The sequence below is a fragment of the Uloborus diversus genome, chromosome 5, assembly GCF_026930045.1.
Source record: "Uloborus diversus isolate 005 chromosome 5, Udiv.v.3.1, whole genome shotgun sequence".
NCBI lineage: Eukaryota > Metazoa > Arthropoda > Arachnida > Araneae > Uloboridae > Uloborus > Uloborus diversus.
In genome coordinates, this window is record NC_072735.1 from 34,060,225 (window position 1) to 34,076,803 (window position 16,579).

Here is a 16,579-nt window from a genome sequence, read left to right on the forward strand (position 1 = left end):
TATGGGGGGGGGGGGGGGCAAGTGGGGGCTCAAGCTCGCCCCCCTTTGAAAATTAGAACTTCCTTGCTTTTAGTACTTTTTTTCTTTGACAAAATGTAAAAACATTTCTTCTCCAGGCATTAATGAATACGTTATTAAAAATGTCAAATTTTAATAACTCTAAATCTGTACTGAAATCGGTTTCTAAGGGGAAAATAGCTGAGCCCCCCCCCCCCCCCTTAAAATTTTGCATATGGGCGCCCTTTGTCTATTTCTATTTCTGCTATGATGAAGTTGCGTGGTTTGCTTCTTGATTGCGGTGCTTCTTGTGGTTCTTGATTTCGTGGTTGTGGTGCTTTGTAGATTGATATGGAGTTAATGAGAAATCTCAATTAATAAGCAAAACATGCTTCTCAGACAGTGGCGGATTTACTTGGGAGGGCGCGGTGGGGGTCGACCGCCCCCTCCGTAACCATCATTTTCTGAAACCAAAAATATAGAATTGAAGGAAGTACTAGTAATCGATACTTATTTTAATCAAGTGCATTGCACAAATTTGCTTTAGATTAATTTTAGACAGTTAGTGTAGTCGAGGATGGACAGTGTTACCCGCTATTAAATTTAAACCTAAGCTCCCCCCCTCCCCCCCCCTCGCTTTTTTTTTTTTTTTTTTTGAAATTTAGTGATTTTTATATGTGTCTTTCAACCTTTTTTCCTCCAGGACTACACTTTACTGGTATGGTAACACATTGCTATAATTTAGAACAGTGGTTTCCAACCCTGGGGGTCACCGCCCCTAAATAGGCGATTTGTCATTCCAAGGAGGCGATAAATTCGTGAGGGGCGTTTAGTACTTAAAAGACGGGATAAAGGGAGGGGAGCATTTGACTCCTGCCCCCCTACATGATGGGTCCGGGGGGGATGACTTTTACGGTTTTCAACCGCCACCCCTTTGCATTTAGACTGTAAATCCGTCCCTGTACTCAGACTCACCATAGCAGGCATAGGAAAAAACGCGTTTAACTCCAAGAGGGCTACTTTTAAACTGAGATCCAAGGGCTTTAGGCAATACGAGTATACGTTTTGTGTGTGTTACAATATGCGCGAAGTTCGTCTGTTCTTGTAATGCTTATGGGGCACATTAAGAACCTTGTTTATGTAACCCTAGTACCAAACTCGATCAAGGGGCAGTGATGACCATTACCAGGATGACGCTACAAAATGTAGGCGCGAAGTCACTCTACGTAATGGGCATCACTGCCGCTTCGATGCTATCTTTGAGTTCTTCTAATGCTTTTGGTAGGCGGGTACATCAACAAAGTCATTAATGTACCCCCTAAGCACTGCAGGAACAAATGAACATCACGCATTTGTAATACGAAAAAAAAAAAAAAACTCACCTTGTTTGTTGACCGTATTTAAAGTAGCTAGCTGATACAGAAGTTGTATTACTTAGCCTTCTTAAAAAATATTACTAGTTCGTTTTATTTTCGAAATGACTGAACAGGGTGGACAATGCAAAACATTAAAAATGTTGGGACACTAATAAAAAAAAATATTTTTTTTCTTGGTAATCTTTATTTTCAAGTTGTATACATATTTTTATTTTTATGTAAAAGATATAGTATGACTCATAATTTATATTGTTGCATTGTTGCATTTCAGCACAATCTTGATTCACATTTTAACTCCTAAAGGTTTGAAGCTGGGCACTTAATATTTTCAGTGCCGATAAGAGGTCATGTCAGCGTACTCGAAAACTAGGGGCTCGGCTCGGAATCGCAGTATTATAAGTTTTATGGGGCCCGGAGACCTAACTGAGAAGGGGCCCGCCTTGGCCCTAGCCGACCCTGAAAAATCTTCTTGTTTAAGTTGGATTATTCACGTTGTTACTGAACCCTTTTTAATTGACTAATGTAGGCGGATGTGGGACTGTGGAACAACGGTAAATGGTTAAGATAACTTCCTTTTTTTTTTTTTTTTTTTTTTTTTTTTTTTTTTTTTTTTTTTTTTTTTTTCAAAATGAACAAATTGGTTTTGATTTCAAAATTGCAGTACATTAAAGAACTTTTTTTTTATTTTCATGGAGCAAAGTAAAGAATAAAGTATTTTTCTAATGAAGTATTTCCTAGTTAATTGTTAAAAACATTTTTGATCAAATGAATGAGTAAATAAAAGAATAAATTGAAAAAATAAAAGACAAAGTAAATAATTGATTAATATAGGGAAAAAATGAGTGAACAAAGTAGTGAATGAGTAAGAAAATAAGTGAATAAATGAATAAAAAAGAGTGAGCTATCTTTACTAATAATAAAGCTGAAAGTCTCTCTGTCTGTCATGATCTCTGGGACGCGCATGGCGCCTAGACCTTTCGGCCGATTTTCATGAAATTTGACACAAAGTTAGTTTGTAGTATGGGGGCTGTGCACCTCGAAGCGATTTTTCGAAAATTCGATGTGGTTCTTTTCCTATTCTAATTTTAAGAACAAAAATATCATAAGATGGACGAGGAAATTACGAAATTATCATAACGTGGACCGTAACATGGGCACAAGCCAATTGGCAAGATACGAAATTATCGTAACGTGGAACCGTAACATTGGTACAAGCCAATTGGCGAAAAAATTCACCATACATTATTTGTAAATATACAGGTGAACCAAAAGATCTTTTAATTTTTCTATTACGTGGCGGGTGCCACTAAAATTAAATAAAGGAATGCAAATGAATTAACTAATAAATGAATACTTAGGTGATTTGGTAGTAAATGATTGGATAAGTAAACGAAATGAATTATTTCACTTGCCCCATTTACTCTGACTCGAGTGTGTACTCGACTAATTGAACACATTTCAAATAAAAATAAGCTTAATCTTTACTAATAATAAAGATAAAAGTCTCTCTGTCTGGATGTCTGGATGTCTGGATCTCTGTGACGCGCATAGCGCCTATACCGGTCGGCCGATTTTCATGAAATTTGGCACAAAGTTAGTTTGTAACATAGGGGTATGCACCTCGAAGCGATTTTTCAAAAATTCGATGTGGTTCTTTTTCTATTCCAATTTTAAGAACAAAACTATCATAAGATGACGAGTAAATTACGAAATTATCATAACGTAGACCGTAACATGGGCACAAGCCAATTGCGAGATACGAAATTATCATAACGTGGAACCGTAACATGGGTACAAGCCAATTGGCGAGAAAATTCACCATACATTATTTGTAAATATATAGGCGAACCAAAAGACCTTTTAATTTTTCGATTACGAGCAAAGCCGTGCGGGTACCACTAGTATTAAAGAAATAATTACTGCATCGAATATTAGTAGGTCTCAATTAGCATTTAAAATGTAAATAACAAAATTTTTAACATTTCATAAAAACAAAAGTAATTTTGGAACTTACAGAAAAATATTACAATATGAGAACGAATTTTTAAGAATTGCCTGTATTATTATATGCTTCGATCTGCAGAGGTAACTGTTTACTGACTGGTGTTGTAGAGTGCATGTGTTAGAACATAGTTTAATTATTAACTTATAGGTGGCGCTAAAAACAGAGTAAATATTTCATCATTTCACTTCGCCCCACATCCTTACAAACAATTGATACTCCATTGCACTCAATTAAATTCGGAATCAATAAAAAAATGATTAATTAGTGGTCATAATTAAAATTGTTTTTGAAAATACCAAAATGTCGGATATGTTTCGTACTATTTTCGTTATAGTGACCCAATTGCAGATCGGTTACAGAATTACATCACAGTTGAATACAATGTTTTCTATTTTATGTTCCATCCAGGGGCGGCAAGTAGGGGGGTCAAGAGGGGGCGGTCGCACCCCCAAATTTTTTGAGCAGAATGATAGAAAATGGGTGAATTCAATTTATGTAAGTCAGAAATCGATGTTCATCAAAGGAAAGCTCGCTGGTTCTCAGCAACTATTTGATGAAACTCGGCACATTCTCAGTCTAAAAAAAGTGTTTTTCGTTATTTGGATGATGACTTAGAAATTCGTGAAGTATTTTCGGCTTTTTCAGAACATAGAAAACTAATACAGAACCATGGTTAATTTTAACTAAAGAAGACATTGCCTCAGATAGGCTAAATATTTCACACTTGTGTGCTCAGTCTAACGATGGTGTGTCCAATATGAGAGGCTCGTGAAAAGTGGTGTGGCAGCATGGTTTTCACAAGAAAATTCCTTGATATTTTACATTCACTTTTACGCTCATTTTTTAAGTGTATATTTATTTAATGAGTGTTCATCGCTTTCTTCTGCTAGAAACACGTTTCAGCTGCTCAATACATTATAATGCTTTCATAGAAACTTCTTAAAAATGCATGTGATTATTGAATAAAAAAACACATATCAACCAAATACCTTTTATGGGGCTCTATAATTATGCAATCGCGGAGTGACACAAGATAATCTTCAAGAGTTAAAATGATAAAAACATTTCTCTATAACTTCAAAGCAGTGATTTGACGACTGGAAGAATTATTGAAAAACGATTCTTTCAATGGTGAAAAAGCTCATGCCTTTTAGCATGTATGACTTGGTTTGAATTTTTATCCAATTTGTTTGCATCGGGAAAAGGTTTTTGAAAAATGCTTTACTCTATCAAAATCTATATCTTCAATCCGCTACTCGACTATTCAAACCACAGTTCAATCTACAATTGATCTGTGCACCATACTACCACAGTTCAATCTACAATTGAAACTGAAAATAGATTTTTCATAGATGTATATTTCAATCAATCGTGAAATTTTTCAAAAAAATTCTAAAAATTCTTCCTCCGAGCCAATTTTAAAGAGCCCCCCCCCCCCCCCCCGCCCCCCCCCCAAAAAAATCCACATGATGATGTGAAGTCAAACATTGATTTTTGAATATTTTGTATGAAGTAATAGATTCAGTTTCGAATGAAATTAAAACAAGATTTGATGATAATTATTTTTCCGTATGGTTGCCTGGGATTATGGTTATTTGGATTGGATTTTAAAAACGAAAAGTAAAATATTTCAACTGTGAGTAAAATTTTTAGCATGAGGCAAGAAATATTACAAGCAGTATACCAACAGAATGGTTTTCACATCCAGAGACTGCAGTTTCGTCCTTGTTATGGTCTCATGAGTCTGCAATAGTGAATAACAGAGCTGGAGGCAGATGATATCTCATTGAAGCTGAGAGCGCCGACATGACTAGATTATTCAATGATGAAAAGTTTAAGCCCCTCACAGTTTTTGAAGTAGCCTGGGTTATTTTGAAGAGCAAGATATGAAAAGTGTTTTCATACATAATTTTGTGTTACTTCAATTATTTTTTAACTATTACAATCAGCTCAGCTAGTAGAGAAAGATTTTTTTTATGTCTCTGGAGGTTAGAGAAATATTTTCGGAGCACAAAGGGGGGGGGGGACTTTTCCATTTAACTGAACTGGCAAAACAGCACGACATTGGGCACTGATAGATTAATAACACGATTCCCTGCTCTTCCGAATTCCAAAAATCATGCATTATAACTTTTCCAAAAGGTATAAAAACTTTAATAGCGAGATATTTTGTATGATAACTTTTTAGCCAATGAATCAAAATTTTAATTGTTTCTAAACACTAATTTTATTCATACTAAACCGATTTTATGACAATTTCTTGTTAGCTAATGTGTTTGGTTTCGCTTTGGGGTTATACATATTTAAGAAACTCGACCCCCCAAATGAAATGGTGAAATGCCGCCCCTGGTTCCATCCCCATTGCCATTGAGCGGTCTTTTGTAAATAATAACACTTGACTAAGACAATTTACGGCTCTTTAGTAAGTGAATTTAGGCGTAGTTATATATTTTAACCGTTTTAAATTGATTCATTTTTTATTAAAAAAGTTACAAAGTTTTGATTATTTCTCAGCCAAAAAATAGTTCACGTTTTAAAAATAATACCAAAACACAAAAAGATAAAAGTAAACTTTTAAATTCTCTCGAAATCTGAAAAAAAGGAAAGAAAAAGTATTCCCCCTTCTTCGTTTGTAACTGAGCCAAAACACGAAAATACTTAACACAAACCGCACTTAAGTTTCTTGGCTATTATTTTCTTAAACCCTTCAATGTTACTCGTTTTTATTTGCAAATATACTCGAAACCACGCATAATTTCTTCCATTACTCTTTAAGTACGAAATTATTTGTTTCTTGGCGCTCTGTCTGGCAATTCAACCGCGGTCGCAGTGAACCACTGTCAACATTAATAAAGAGCAGCCAAGAAAGGATGTCTTAATTGCTTTCTGGGATGACGTCGAAATGATAAGGTTTTAGTTTTGTGTCGTATTTATAGAGGTTTTGTGCTTGGATGGCTGACGTTATCCCGGTGGTTGAATTTCTCTTTTATTTACCTCTTTCAGTTATGGCCTAGGACGTTTCCACTTTTTTAATTTTTATTTTATTTATTTTTCTTTTTTGCGCTTTGGAAATTAAATCCTTTTTTTTCAAAAATTGGGGTATACTTACATTTTAACTTTTACTCTTATCAGCGTTATTGTACATGACTATTTTCAATGTTTTAAATATTTTTATTGATTGTACTGGCCTTAATTGTTAGAAAAGATTAAACAGACCCCGAAGTGGTTTTTTGGAGCGAAAAAGTAGGAAATAAGGAATCAAAAATTTAAAAAGTAGGAAAAGTAGGAAAAAAATCACTTTAAAAAGTAGGAAGAGATAGGACTACACACACGTCAAGAGGAAACAAATTTAGCGTAAATTTTATTTCTAATGTGAAATAAACTAATAGTATTTTTGATTTAAAACTCACAAAAATAAACCAACAGTACTTTTCAAGTATCAAAGGAATTTAATGTAAGACCGAGCCGCAAAAACAAAACGAAAGAAACAAGCTGACAATCACTAGTATGAAAAATAAACTTGTGGAAACAAAGATATAAATTACAAAAATATGGAAAAAAAATCCAAACAAAGAAACACCTTTCAACAATACAGTAATAAAATTTTTAATGATTAAAGAATAAAATGCAAAAAAAAAAAGACAATAATATTAGTAATAATAATAAAATTTATATTTTGGTACAATAAAACAATTTTTGTTAAATATTTTGTTTTGTCAAAAACGAAAACATTCCTTCGGGAGCATCCATTCATCATTTGAAAATACTAACACTCTCAGCTCCTGTTGTCATAAACTATGATACAAAAAGCAAAGCAAATATTAAATTAGTTTTAGTTAAAAATAATCAGCAGCTGACATGCATTTTTGCATAAGCAAGGGCAAATGTTTGAATTTGAAAAAAAAAAAAAAAGGGAAATAGACTGAAAGTGCAGAACTAAAATAAATTTGTTCTTAAATATGAGACATACAATTTATAACAAAATAATAAAACTAAATAAATCAAGAAATAAGTAAACTGAAGGGCTTGTATTATGTTATGTATTTTTAGCATTCAACGTAAATTTTTGTTTCAGGTACGTCATTTATGGGGGTCAGTGGGGTCAATTTTTCCCCTCCCTGGCTTTTGAAAATTAATGCTTAACTATACAAGAGTTTGCGGTTTTTGTTGTTTTCAGATAAAATTTGCATTCAGTATACATCCTTTGTTAGCCACCCCCGGAGGAAAATCAGAATGACGGGCCAGTTTTAATTTGAATCAAGCAATAAAAACGAATATTGTTTTATTGGTTTGATGATTTTTTTACCTCTTTTTTGTTGCAACATTTTTGTCATGGAAAAAAACATGATGGCAAACATAACATTTTTATCAAAGACAAAGATCAGTTTCTAATGTTTCTCTGTGCATAAAAAGGAAGGCATGTAGTTTCTCTCAATCCTCACCATGCAACAAAAATATTCAATAGGAAATTGTTTACGAAATTGAGAGCGAGGGGGGAGCACCTGGCATGAAATGCCTGCATATATCTCTTTCTCGCCCTCTTCCATTGAAAAGGCGCCCTGAGTACAATAACTTACAGTAGATACGCCGCATCGGTATAATTGCCGCACCCAGAAAAGAGTATGAGTTTGTCAAAAAAAATTTTAAGGAAAATGTGCGGAATGCCGCATTGCCATAAACGCATCAGTACATAAAAATGATAAGCAACACCTCGATCAGAGGATTTATGATATATCAGAGTAGAAAATACCCATGAAAAAGAAGAAAAAATTCCGTAATTATTTGCTTGTGGCACTATCCCCCAACTTTTAAAAAAGTCAAGAAATAAAAACGGAATCTAGCATTTAAATTGATTTCCGATTTTTGGAGAAAAATCGGAAACGTTTTGCTCATCTAGGTTTTGCAGTGTTTTTTTTTTTTTTTTTTGCAAATACTCTTTGCAAAGGAAAAAAAATGAAATGTTATCGATTTTATAATCATGTTTATGATTTAGAATGAACATTGAACAATAATCATATTTATGTATGAAAAAAGTTAATTTCCTCGATTATTTTTGAAGTGGTCCGTTTTTGCGAATTTCTGTTATCTGTAGCTTTTATTTTGTACTAACATTAATAAAATATGTACAGTGTACAGGTTTTTAATTTTTTGCTTCCTTACGTTCCTTTTAAGGTTTTACATTGCCTTTCTGTTTAAATAGAGCTCCATTTCACTTGTAATCAACAAAACAAATAATTGGCGAATAGAAAATTTACGGCTTTTTCAGCACTTTTTGAAGTTGGCCGTTTTTTTTTTTTTTTAAATTAAAGCTTCTAATTGACGGATAAATAATATATATTTGCATCAGAATGTGACAGTAACTATTTCTTTATTGTTTCGTTAAAGCCGTAGGAAGAGGAGATAAAAAGAAAAGTCGATCATAAACCCTGCAACGGCAAAAAAGTCGCTAACCAAAATTTAACTTTAAACACGCAAACGCCGCGGCGTTCCTTCCAGAAATTACCGCAGTCAGTCAATGAAAAGCTCAGGATCCGCTTGTTTCTTTTGCTTTTCAAAATTGAAACATGTAGAAAATTATAGATGCGGCATTGTAAAAATAAGAATCAATGCACAATTAGAAGTGCTATACTAAAGAAAGAAAAAGTAGGAAAAAAAAAGGAAAAAGTAGGAAAATAAGGAGAGAGCTCTAAAAAGTAGGAAAAAGTAGGAAAAATAGGAACTCTTCGGGGTCTGATTAAAGCTCTCAAAAATAAATAAATAAATAAGTAAAAAAATGCAGTAGGGCAATTCTCGAAAAAATGTCCTGTGCGTAGCTATAAGTTTTTTATTTTATTCAAGTAACTGTTAATTAAATATAGGATTAACTGTTATGCTTTAATAGTATCTATCAGTGGCTGCTCGTGCCTTGAAAAAAAGGGGGGCCAGATTATGGATGCACTTGCACCCCCCCCCCCCCTTCCCTTGGTTTGAAAAGATTTTTAATATTTAAACATCCTTAATTTTTTTTGTTAAATTAATAAAATTAAATTCATTTTAGCAACTAAATAAAATTGAAAAGAAGTAATAACTTTTAAGGTATATTCAAAACTAATATAAAAATAATCTAAAAAATAATGATTGCTTCTCTAAATTGTCGTTATAATTCGCTAATTACTTGAAGACAAAGAGTCAAGAAAGGAGCAAACGGTCTAATCTTGTGCAAAGGAAGGCTTCTTCCTTTACTGTATGTTGTTTATATTACATAGCCTGAATCGCGTAAGAACATTCAAGCTATGTAAAATAAACAGCATGCAGGCAGGATAACGGTCTCTGCGAATCCTGTTGTAAAATTGAAGTTCAATGCGTTGGACAACGTATAATCTGCACCTCATCAATTTTTACTCCTTTTAACAGATAATCTGCGGATTATATGCAAGATAATACCGTACAATCCATTTTTTTTTTTAATTTCAAGCGCGTACGCACAAAAAAAAGGAAAATAAATAAAAAATTATTAATTTTTGTCTTCTAAAAAAAGTGAGGGGGCCCGAGCCTCCTCTGGCCCTTCCCACGAGCTGCCACTGGTATATATTAAAGCATGTATTGTTCACAAACAGCATTATTTTTTGAAGGCTTTGGTTAGCTGGAAAAAATAAAAAAACTTATCGTTACGCATGGGGCATTTTTTTCAAGAATCGCCCATTAGTCCCTGTTAGATCGCGCTTGTCGAGGTACAACAGGGTTCGTACGCTACTTCAAAACTCCTCCAATACTCCTTCATTTAGGAAATTTATTTGAAAGGTCCTTCAAACTCCTACATTTTGGTTTTAACTCCTTCAAAACTCCTTCTTTTTTTTTGCTCAAGACTACATAATCTTCTTCTATGACAATAACTAAAATATTTCAATCGACAACTTCATCGCAAGGACGATTGTATAAGGGCAATTTTATTGTAATTTCGTGTGTATATATATATATATATATATATATATATATATATATATATATATATATATATATATATATATATATATATATATATATATATATATATATATATATATATATTCACAAAGATGTGATTTACAAATAAAATTTGAAGGTGAAAATATTATTAGTTAACTAAGACGTTTCACAAGTGAAGTAAAACATGCTTGAATTGTACTTGGCTATTTTTATGATTATTGTTTCTCCCTCCACCACACTCACAGCAGCAAAAGTCAGGTTATCTAATTATTTAAATATTTATAAATACATACGTTGATGTACTATGCTAAGTGAGTGTGTTAAAAAAATAATTGTTTAGTAAATCGCAGATATGATATTGTAAAAAGGGTCATCCACAAGTGATGGGGGGGGGGGGGGGGGACGCGAGTTCATGAAATTGTGATAAGGGGAAGAGAGAGGGTGACATCACAGTTATTGTATCAATATATTTATTAAAAATATGACATGTGGCAAGAGGAAGAGTTAGGTGAAGTGTGACACTTTGTGACAAGGGGGGAAAGGGAGCCAAATATGTTGAAAAAAGTGCAACATCATTAGCTGACAGCCCATTAGTACGCCTTCAAAATCTCGTTTTACTCCTTCAAAACTCCTCCAAAAGTCCGTCATTTTATTTCTGAAATTGAGTACGAACCCTGTACAACAAAAAAGCGCGAAATATCCAAAAACCCGGTATGACCGAGGTCATAAAAAGTAACGATTCAGTTACCATACAAAGTAATGACATGTGCACCTACAAAAAGATTATAATACGTTTTTTTAATAACACAAAAGTCTACCTCTTTAAAAAAAAATTAAAGTACTTTTGTTATTTTATGGTGGAATACGAAACGAAAGTTAGAAACTCTCAGCAAATTAAATGTATAGAAAATATGCCAATTTTGATTCATTGATTAAAAGAATTTTCTGAAAAATATGGCATTTGTTTCTACGCTGTAAAATATAATATGTACAACTTTTTTTTTTTTGCTTTCTGTTTCGAATATAGTTTTTTGGAGATAAAAGGAAAAACGCGACATATCCGAATGAGCGATACAACGAGGCGCGATGTAATGAGGGGTTACTGTAATAATAACAATGACAAGACTTGTTGAAGAATAATCTCATTTAGACAATGTCTCATGACGAAAGGTTAAAAAATCAAGTAGCAAGACATCAAAAGTAAGACGTTAAAAGCAAAACATAAAAGGAGATGATTTTGCAAAAAAAAGACGGAAATCATGCGAAACGTAATGGGGTTATTTCCTTCAGTCAAAAGTAACACTTTTAGTAACTGAAATTAACAGAACAAGCAAAATAATAATAATAATAATAATAATAATAATAACAACATGGACCCAGAAAATACTTTTATTTTCCCAACAGTTATTTTTTAGTTAAATTTTTTGAATTGCCCGACTTTTCAAACAAGGCGTGGTCTTGATGACGTCACAAATGATGCTCTAGGCGCATCTTTCTACCGCATTTCCACGTTATGATAATCAAGAAGCGAATTAAAATTGCGCTCTACGCTTGCTATCAACCATATTGTTGCCAATACACGTGAGTAAAGATGCGAATTAAATATTTTGCTCTGTGAATGACGACACTAAATGGCATTTCATCATTTGTGATGTCATCGGCAGAAGCACAAACAATGAAAGCGCACCGATTTAAGTTTTTTTTTTTTTTTAATATTAAACTTAAACAAACTATTTAAAAAATGGTCAGATCCTATGTTTTTAAGCATGATCTTTTCGTAAGGAATACTTTTAAAATTTTGGAAACGACCGCATTATGTAAGTTAAATTACGTCAGAAGTTACACTTCGTTTCTAACTTTTCACGTCTCACCGTGAGTTAGCGTGTTTTCTGTGTTTACTCGACAAGACGTATGCGTTAAAGATAATTTTACAATATTATGAAACATATGTATTCAGCAAAAAGGGAGGCTGACTGATAATAATTTAAAACGAGCTAATGGTAGCATCGCATGACTTCCTTTTACGCCAATTTAATGATAATAGTACCTTGGAGTAAGCAAGGAAACACTTTAAATATTTTAAACTTTTTTTATATTATACTTTAATGTATTATACTTAATTTTATACATATATTTTAAACATTTTTGAAATGCATACAGATTAATTTTCCCAATATTGGACACTTTAATTTCAAGTGAAAACAATTAGCAATCGTGATTGCTCAAAAAACCCCGCAAAATTTCTCACCAAGTTGGCGAAAAAACTTGGCGATATATCGCCAAGTGTTTGCCAAATTATAACACCACTGGAGTTTGCATTGAAATTAAATATGATTTCCTCACAAAAAGGTGTAAAAGACTCTTTTTGGAACATCCGAATGCAACCAATAGGGGAGGTGCACAACTAGACCCCACTAAGAGTCTGCACACCAAATTTCAACTTTCTAGGACATACCGTTTTTGAGTTATGCGAGATACATACGCACATACACAGTTACGCACATGCAGTACATACGTACATACGGACGTCACAAGAAAACTCCTTGTAAATAATTCGGGGATTGTCAAAATCAATATTTCGAGTGTCTATAACGTTCTTAGGCATAAAAATACGTGTGGTCGGGTTGAAAAAAAAAACTCAATATCATTCGAGGGCGAGCGAAATGGAAATTAAGGCCGATTTTTTAGTGAAATTTTTTTCGCGAATACAATACTTCCTTTACTTTGTAAAAGGAAGTAAAAAAAAAACATTAATTGAGCGAGTGAAATATTTTATTACACTTGACTTGCAAATCTTCTATTCAAGATAATAACTTCTCATGCTGCCACTCATACCAGCTTTCAATAAACAAAAAATGCAATTATAAAACTGATCCAATGACTCGCGTGTTAGTCAGAGTGTTTGTTTTGAATTAAAAAACTTCTTCGAAATACTTTTTCTGCATAAATTTTGCAGTGTTTTCTCTCTCGGCCTTATTGCATGTTTTTCATCATTGACATTGTTCTCACAGATGGAAATGTCTTATCAGGTAAAATTAAAAAATCACCTGTCATGGCATGAAGTATGGAAGTGCCACCGTCGTAAAATCTACTTTAATTTTGTAACTAGTTCTTCGTTGGTATTCATCGTAAAAAATATAGTTAAACTAATTCCTTAATTGTAAAGTATTGTTCAAATAAAGTTATAATAAAAAAGTACGAACGAAATTCTATATAATGTCACGCAGCCCGCTATAAAATATTTTATTTAAAAAATACCACTAACTTTAAATACGAATTATTTGTCTAGTTGGCAACATATTTTTGGAATAAAAAGTCATTTTTATTTTACATGCACACTGACACCTTCGATAGCTTTTAGTTTGTTGTGTAGTCAAGTTGGTTTTTTGCCAAGATTATGAGTTTTTGCCGAATGCAAAGGAAGCGTGGATTTTCATAATTGTTGGGTTCTGACTTTAATTCAACCTTTACGATGAACACAGCCTTCCTCTGTAAAGAACGCAAAATCAATTTTTCAGTGCCATTCCCATCATTGAATGACTTTGGCTATCCACTATAACTTGATCATTTAATTTTATCCGAAGCTATCAATTTGCGAGTAACAAGTACTCGATAAGTGTGAAATTCCATTGGGGTAGTTTCCAAAATTTTAAAAGTATTTTTTTCTGAAACAGCATGCTTAAAAACATAGGATCTGACCATTTTATAAATAATATTTTTTAACTTTAATATTTTTTAAAAAATACTTAAATCGAAGCGCTTTTATTGTTTACGGTTTCTGCCGATGACATCACAAATGATGAAATGCCATTCAGTGTTGCCATTCACGGTGCAAAATATTTAATTCGCATCTTTACTCACGGGTATGGCAACGATATGGTTGATATCAAGCAGAAAGCGCAGTTTTAATTCGCTTCTTGATTATCATAACGTGGAAGAAAGATGCGCCGAAGTGCATCATTTGTGACGTCATCAAGACCACGCCTTGTTTGAAAATTCGGACATTTAAAAAAAAATAATTAAAAAAAAAACTTGAGAAAATAAAAGTATTTTCTGGGTCCATGTTGTTGTTTTTTTTTTTCTCATACTATCAATTTTCAATGACTAAAAGTAGTAACTTTTGACTGAAGGAACACCCCCCCCCCCCCCCCCATTTGCTCCACAGCTCTGTGATAAACCGTATAATAAAAGATTCCAAATGATCGACCAATCTGCAATGCCAGTTTAATGCCTCTTTGAAGGAAAGTTCAACAACATTTTGCTTTTCGCATAGTTCATATCGCACTGGCCCCCCAGTAAAGATATTCACCCAATTCTCAGGTCTCCAACATTTTCAGCTTCCCGAAAGTGAGATATTGATTTTTAAAAAAAGGGTGTTGTTTTGATTGGATGCAGAAGCAAACTATATCATAGTTGAGGGTCATAAATCCGAAAGCCAAAAATTCGAAACGACAAAAATCTGAACGCGCCCTCGTGAGTTTTTAATGAACTTCCCTTTACGTTCAGCAAACAATACGAGTTAATTTTTGTAAAGTTTTGGAACAAAATGCATTGATATTGTTACAAATTCTGTAAATAGTAATTATTGTAGGAACGTAACCTGTAAATAGTTTCCCGTAATGAATATACAACCCCTTTTTTTCATTCGGCTAAAGTATACGACCCCTATTTTCTTTCTTTTCATTGATAACGGTCTACTACTTTACAGAAGCGTGTGGAATATTTGAGAAATTTCTTTTCGGTGTATTTAAGCCGTTAGCGATGGATAAACGGTTAGTTTCGATTCAGATTTCGAACGGAGAGCATTTTGCTCTGCTTATAGCGAGGCATTTCGCTGTGTTGTTTTCGTATTTGGAAGTAAATACGTGTGTAAACGTTGAGTTTACGGTGTTGTGTGATAATTGCTTAATTGCTGATGAATAATTTAGCAGTTGTTGAAGATCTTTCCTGTACATAGTGTAAATAAATTTCCTGTGTTTTTATCAAGAACTGTGTCTTCATTTCAAGAAAGTGGAAGTCGCACCGAATCCGTTACAAATTCGCGCCCAACGTGGGGCTACTTCAGGACTTTCTTGCAGTAAGTGTGACTTTGGACTTTTTTTTTTTCATAAAGACTTTTTAAATTTGGACTTTATTTTTATGGTGATTACTCGCGCAATGGATGAACAATTAAAACAACTGCTTGATGCAATCAATTCTGTGAAGAGTAATATGGCGGCTAATCAAGAACAATTAAAAAATGATATGGCGGCTAATCAAGAACAATTAAAAAATGATATGGCGGCTAATCAAGAACAATGGAAAAGTGATTTAATGGTGCTGAAAAAGAATTTAGCTTCTAACCAAGAGGAAATTTAAAACGACCTTACTTCGGTAAAGACTGTGATGGAAAATAAATTTAATGAGATAGAGCATCGAGTTGATGCTTTTGATGAAAAATTTGAAACAGTAAAAAACCGTATCGCAACAGTTGAGAATCATGTGGATGAGAAAATTAAAGATATGGAAAGGAGATTGGCGACCGCGGAAAGCAGCTCTGTACAGTTTAGCGCTCCCACATCGGTTGCTCGACCGTCCATTAAACTTGCCACATTTGATGGGAAAACTTCGTGGCAGGTTTACAAAACTCAGTTCATGATAGTAGCGGAAGCGAACGGATGGGACTCTGCTACCAAGGCCTGCCATCTTGCAGCATCCCTGAGAGGTGACGCAGCGGACATTCTCCAGACCCTTCCGGACAGCCAGCGCCTGGATTTCGCCGCCCTCACATCTGCGTTGGAGCTTCGCTTCGGTGAGAAGTGCCAGAAAGATTTCAGCCGACTCCAGTTGAAGTCCCGTTTCCAGAAAACCAGGGAAACCCTGCAAGAGCTTGCGGCGGACGTCGAGAGACTGTCTCATCTTGCTTTTTGCGACTGTCCTGCGGATATTCGAGATAACCTGGCACTCAACTACTACATCGACGGGGTTCGAGATCCGGAAATCCAGAAAGCTCTACGGATGGCGGATGTCAAAGACCTGAATTCTGCCGTTATGTATGCGATGAGATACGAGGCCGCCCAAGAAGCAACCCGTGTGGATCGCCATCCAATCCGGACTCAGGAAGCTGATGAGTCTGATTCCAGGTCGTCCCACCTCGCTGAACTTGAGAGACAACTCGGTGACTTGACAAGACATCTGAGCAGCATAACAGCCCAAAAGAAACAAGAGCAGAAGTGCTGGAAATGCGGTAGTGAAGGACACCTGCGAAGGAGTTGTC

General features: G+C 34.3%; 1 protein-coding gene across 2 annotated transcripts in view; it reads left to right on the top strand.

Annotated features, from left to right (window-relative positions):
- LOC129223381 (calmodulin-like) overlaps positions 1-16,579 on the top strand; it is a 311,700-nt gene that overhangs the window by 258,614 nt on the left and 36,507 nt on the right. The gene's annotated exons all lie outside the window — the stretch shown is intronic.